General features: G+C 45.2%; 1 long non-coding RNA gene across 1 annotated transcript; it reads left to right on the top strand.

The window, feature by feature from the left end:
• Positions 1-269: 269 nt before the first annotated feature.
• On the top strand, positions 270-3,703 carry LOC144138767 (uncharacterized). Its single transcript, XR_013315969.1, has 2 exons — positions 270-3,316; positions 3,545-3,703. It is a non-coding gene; the product is annotated as an uncharacterized LOC144138767 (long non-coding RNA).
• Positions 3,704-5,851: the final 2,148 nt, after the last annotated feature.

Raw genomic sequence — 5,851 nt, 5'->3', positions numbered from 1 at the left:
GCTGCTGCTGGCTGTCCGGGTTGGCTGGCTGGCTTTCAGTCCAGTTTCAAAGGCTTTGCCAGGGCCCTCCGTGGCCAACTGACACTGCACCTGCTGTACCCAAGTACTGCCTGGCCTTTCCTTGGTGCTGGGTACGCTTTGCCGCCAGGAATAGTCAATCCTTCATCCATCATCTGGCCGCTTGGACCACCCGTTCAGAAGCCAGCGCATTTGCTCAACGCATCGGTCCAGGCACCGCTGCCACATCAGTGCACCCACTGATTTGTACTTTCAGGTTAGTTATTTCATGTTGGAACCTGTCATAATGTATACCTGTTAGCAGTGCTCTAGCCCCTGGTTATTTGAAACAGTTTCATGAAGCAGTGTTGTGCATTTTGAGTGTGTCATTGCTTAGCAGGGATATTGAAGCGAATCTGGGGCCAATGGCTAAAGTGCAAGAATAGAAATTGAACTGACTTTGAAGCAAGTATCCGTATGTAATCAAGCCAAGCAAACATTTAGGATTTTCGATATGGTTTTGAATTTGCAATACAAACTGGTGTGGAGCTACTTTCCATTTTAAGTAAGCTTACAATATTATCTACTTCAGATCATACTGTTATTAATCACACTATACCGAAAAGTACATACCGCAGTCTGTAGATTTTGTCGGCACTTTTTTCGCAGTCTCTCATGACAGGCACTATTCTCAGTGATTGGAGGATAGCCGAGGTAGCACCAGTCTTTAAATCAGGGACGGTACTTCACCATTAAATTTTCCTAACAAGCACCATACGCTAGGTTAGGGAACATTTCATCCACTCTCAAGTTGCTAATTATTTATAATATCACATTCGAATATCAGCACGGTTTTCACAAGGGTTACTTGAGAATTTTTCGCGTACCCAAGCTGCAGCATAAGTGTCTGATTGGTTTTCAATGGCTTCCCGTCGATGAAACGGACCAAACATACCTCCAAAGAACAGAAACGTGCGATAAGGATTGAGCATGAGGGTGATTAAACAGCGCTTCCAAAAGCAGCGTACCACCGGGCTCATTCTGGCAAATTTGCCAGGCTCTAAGTCTGCGATTTAGCGCGACGACCCATTTACGGTGACACTCAAGCGACGCAGGAAATTTGTGCAGCAAATAGACTCCGCACATGCAGACACTTGTTTTGTCATGGTGCACTTCGCACGGTTCTTGCATGAGCACTTTGCGCTTACGCTGATTGTTGGTGCAGCCAGTAACGACGTAATCACGCCTGCCCGGACAAGTAGCTTCTGAACATCGCCAAGTAAAAGGCAATGATGGCAATTTTCCCAGAATTCCGAAAATAAACATCAATTGAGGATAAAAAGGTCAGGCGTCCTGCTGGCAGGACGAAACGTGGCCTCACAGGCAATGCCTGTCAGGACAAAGTGGTGTGGACTGGCCCGCCACCTTAGCGGGTTAGGAACAGAATTGATGGGCGAACGGGACAGCTCTTGGAAGAATTAAACGTTCTCCTTAGGCACTGCTAAACTTGTTGCTGCTGAAATGCCAAATAAATGACACCGATTTTCGATGCCGTTCGGGGCGTCTGATATTCACGCATGGCACGGAGCAACAGCGTGGGACTCAGCGTCGTCTGCTCGCCCCGCAGTCCGAAAGAATTGGTGGCGCCCAGTGCAGGATGGAAATTCTTGTCTATCATGTCTGCTGCAAAATATGCCCATGTGGTCGAGATTTCGGCGCATGTAAAGATGCGCAGGTTGTCAAAATTAATACGGAGCCCTCTACTATGGCTCACCTCACAGTCTGTGTAGCGTTGGTGCATTAAACCCGAGAATCAATCAATTATAATTTATGCTTCATCTACATTGAAAAGAAAACACTTGAAAATCTTTGTCCCCCAGGTGGAATCTCTGTCACCGCCACTGTATGTAATTTTATTGCACTCTTACCTCGCAGTCGTTTCCACCCAGATCCTGTGCATAATCGCTCAGCATTGGAAGCTCAGGCGGAGGATGGTCATGCGCTCAACATACCAGAACACTGTCACTAGAGCACCTCTCAAACTCTCGTACTCCTCAAGAAGTGCGCAGCATGCCTGGGGGGGCACAGTAAAAACAGTGCCTCTTATCACACGCCACCACCACATGAAATATCGTTGCAGCTTTAAGTGCATAAATTTTCCTTATTCGAGCCACAGTCATTTGAAGCAATGAAAAAAAAAATAAGGCAATCAGCGCGCGGAGATGACACAGACAGTGCAAAATTACCTTATCTGAGCCGCTGTCCGCACCTGTCCAATTGTCATGCTGTGCTAGCTCGCTGTGCTAGCATTCATCGTGCAGCCTGCTTCGTGTCTGTGGTTGTAGGAGGCGTGAACAGCGCAGTGCGGAATTTCGAACCAAAAACAATGCTGGGTACTCCTTACGACAAGGCATTCGCAAACCCACAATCCTGCAGAAAGAACACCAGCCACACAAAAAGTTCCTGCTAGCACCACGCCGCAAACCACATTTCGCGTATGACCCTCGTGCACTGCTAGCCAATGAAAAAATGAAGGAGCAAATTGGCCTAGTTGTAACTAGGGTTCACTCTTTTCAATTTAAATAATTTAAAAAATCAATAACAGTCTGCTCATTTTATTTTGCTGAATCGGGTGCTAAAAAAGGTCAGTTTTTTATGGATAGTTGCACGAGTCAGGGCAAGGCATCGTACTGCCTACTTTGTGTGCATTACAGCCATCTGACTATTTTAGCCACATAACCTTTCATCCAGATTGACCTAACAGCACCCAAATGGTTTTTTTTTTGGCCTTTCTACCACAAAGCAATACACCCACGGTGTACTGCAGTGGGCACTTGGCAAACACTTTAATGAATTCTTGAAACGCTTGTTTAAACAAGCCGAAAGCATGTTGAGGTATGCATGTTCACCCATAAAAACTAAAAATATACATTTAAATTAAATCTATTCGAAAAGAATTTTTAGTGGATCAATGCCAAAATCTGTAAATGAATTACCGTAATATTCTGAGAAATTGTTCATGGGTACTCAAACTCTTCATTGTCTCGATCCTGGAGTTCATGTTGGTTCAACTGTTTCGGTTTTATTTTCTGCTCGCAGGTTGACATTGGGGGCGGTGTGCTAATTGAGAAGGGGTACCTGGATCAGCTGGTGCATGCGTGTGCGAGTGGCCCTGGCAAATTTGCCAGGGCTCTTTTGCGCCATGTCTTCACTCCGGAGGAGCTCAAGAGGAAAACTCTCTTTGGAGGGAAAGGCAAAGCCCAGGGCGACGCTCCTACAAAGCCAGGGTTGGACCAGGTGCGGGTGAAGGCTGTGTTCGGTGAGTGCACATGATTTGCATTTAGAGTGCCAAGAACAAAGCTGTCATCTTTGTCAACTTGTAGCTAATCACCCGTTTTTCTTCATGTGCACAGTGAGATCAGTGCATCCCTTTTATGCTTTTTGGGAAAGTGTCTATTTTTGCACACTTTTATTACTAATTCTGAGAACTTGCTGAACACGTTTTCATTTTTTATAGTAAATCATAAATTCATTCTATCTCTTGCAGGCTACACGGGCCAGAAGTTTCCAGGTGTGAGCGCCGGTTACATAAAAAATAACCTATCATCGCTTTTGAATCGAGAAATAAAGTAAAAAGTGCACGCTGAACACCTTGTTTTTCTTTTTGCATGTCTGCATGAGGCACAATTTTTAGTCACATGACATGCACTACTGCCACACCATAAACTCGTGTATTGGTGGTGCGATAAAATGTAGATTCTTGTTCAACCTACAATGATCGCAAAAACCTTTGAAAGAAATCGCAGCAGAAACACATTGAGCACTCGTGTAAAACTCAACAACATATCAACAGAAACGCATGGGGCACTCGTAAAAATCTCAACAAAATATCAACAGAAACGCATGCGGCACTCGTAAAAATCTCAACAAAATATCAACAGAAACACATTGGGCACTCGTAAAAACCTCGACAAAATATCAATACGAAATTCAGTGGAGACTCAACGGAAAGGCAACAGAAACTCAATGGGAATTCGACGTAAGAAATTCAACGGAAAATCAATGAAACCACGGTGGCCACTTTTCCTGAAAAACTCAACAAATCCTCAACACAATCTCAACAGAAATTCTTTGGATACTCAACAATGTTTGTTGAGTGAATTCAACAAAATTTCTTATGAAACTCAACAATCATTTTTGTAAGGGTGTCGCCGTCGCGCAGACGAATTTTCGGGTTCGAGGCTCTTCGGGGCCAACGAACCGTTCCAGCACGCACAGCCGCGACCTTGCTTCGTATCGTAATCCCTTCACAGGAGGTTGGCCGTCATATCGCCAACCAGCAAAGGTAAAAATAGAAACGAGGGGAGTAAGGAACAGCAAGAAGCGACGAGATAGTGCCAGTCGTCGCGTAAGTTTCGAATGGTGTTGGCTTGCTGCTGTCGTTACGAGCTCGTTTCCAGTTTACAACCACTGAAAACTTCAGTTTGTTCAGTTACGGCAGGGGCCCTTAAGTTAGCTCACTCCGGGGACATGCTGGCGCTCGTCGCCGACTTCGTCAAATCGCTCTGACCTTGGGGAAAAAAATGCTGTAAACACCGCGCATTGACGCTCGTATCTTTCTGGTCGAAGCAGAGAGCTCGCGCGAACGGCTTTCCATACACGACACCGGCCAACTGGCATAAGTGATACTGCTACTGAAATTGAACTATTATTAACCGTAATCAAAATACGGCACATACGTACCAGTCTATATTCGTCCGTCGCGACGGGGCTGACGAGGCAGCGGTGCCGACGGCTGGGCGTTCGTCTGTTGTGGCTATCGCGGAAAGGTCGCTTTCCCGTCCACCGCGTATCCCACAACTCTTGCCGCTCGTGCACTTAGAAGCATTGAGCGTTTTTGTGGTGTGAGGTTGTTAAATGCAAGCCCGAGCTCCTCGGCGAGAGTTTTGTTCTCCGGATCAGGCGATTCCATGACTAAGGCTGCGGGTGCACTAGGTTTTACTAGTATTTTTAAAATGGCCGCCGTCTCGATCGACTCCCGCGTGTGGGTGCTATATGGAGTCGACATACTAAGTATCTGTTTCATGGACCGGCTCTATGACGCCATTGTACACGTCACGGAATGTTCAATTTTAGCGGGAGATTTAAAATTTTGGCTTAAATTGCCTTATTTCTCAGTGAATAAAGCATCATTTGCTTCCGGGAAAGCGCTTGGGGTACTATGAAACACCTAATCTTTCGAATAAAACAAACTTTTGTTTTCTCTTCATGGCTCCTTTAAAGGAGCCATGAAGACAAAATACAAGTTGGGTTTATTAAAAAGACGGCTTAGTACCGATAGCAATGATACCAATATCCTCGCAATCTTCGAACAAATAACGGAGATATTAAAGAAAACGTGTGAAGCAGTCGCGACCCCCTAGCCAATTTCTTTTCTATGACGTCACGGAACCTTGTTTGTGCGATTGGCGGCCGCCTAACTGACCTGTCGCGACGACACATGGCTGGACGTCTGTAACGGGGCCTCTAGTTCCATTTGACCGCATCACTTGAATGCTAACGTGCAGTTAACGCACTGAAAATTATGTTTTATTGTTGGCCCGTATGACGTCATTCTTGCTCATAACACGTCACTGTAGCGCAAAATTTGAAAATTTTTAGATACTTGTTGCTTTTTTTTCGCTAAAAAAACATCTTTTGCGGCTGTAATGGAGCTGAATAAGATACTGAATCCTAGTTCTTTCAAAATAAACGAAGTTGTATTTTCTCTTCATGGCTCCTTTAAGATCGGATGCCGCGAAAAAAAAAAACGGAGGAAAGTGCCCGTGAGAAAACGTTTGCTTGCTGTCTTCTT

The sequence above is a fragment of the Haemaphysalis longicornis genome, unplaced genomic scaffold (assembly GCF_048455015.1).
Source record: "Haemaphysalis longicornis isolate Haplotype H1 unplaced genomic scaffold, Haemaphysalis longicornis Haplotype H1 scaffold_5, whole genome shotgun sequence".
Taxonomy (NCBI): domain Eukaryota; kingdom Metazoa; phylum Arthropoda; class Arachnida; order Ixodida; family Ixodidae; genus Haemaphysalis; species Haemaphysalis longicornis.
The sequence above is the reverse complement of the archived record's forward strand: the minus strand, read 5'-3'. Positions and strand labels throughout refer to the sequence as shown.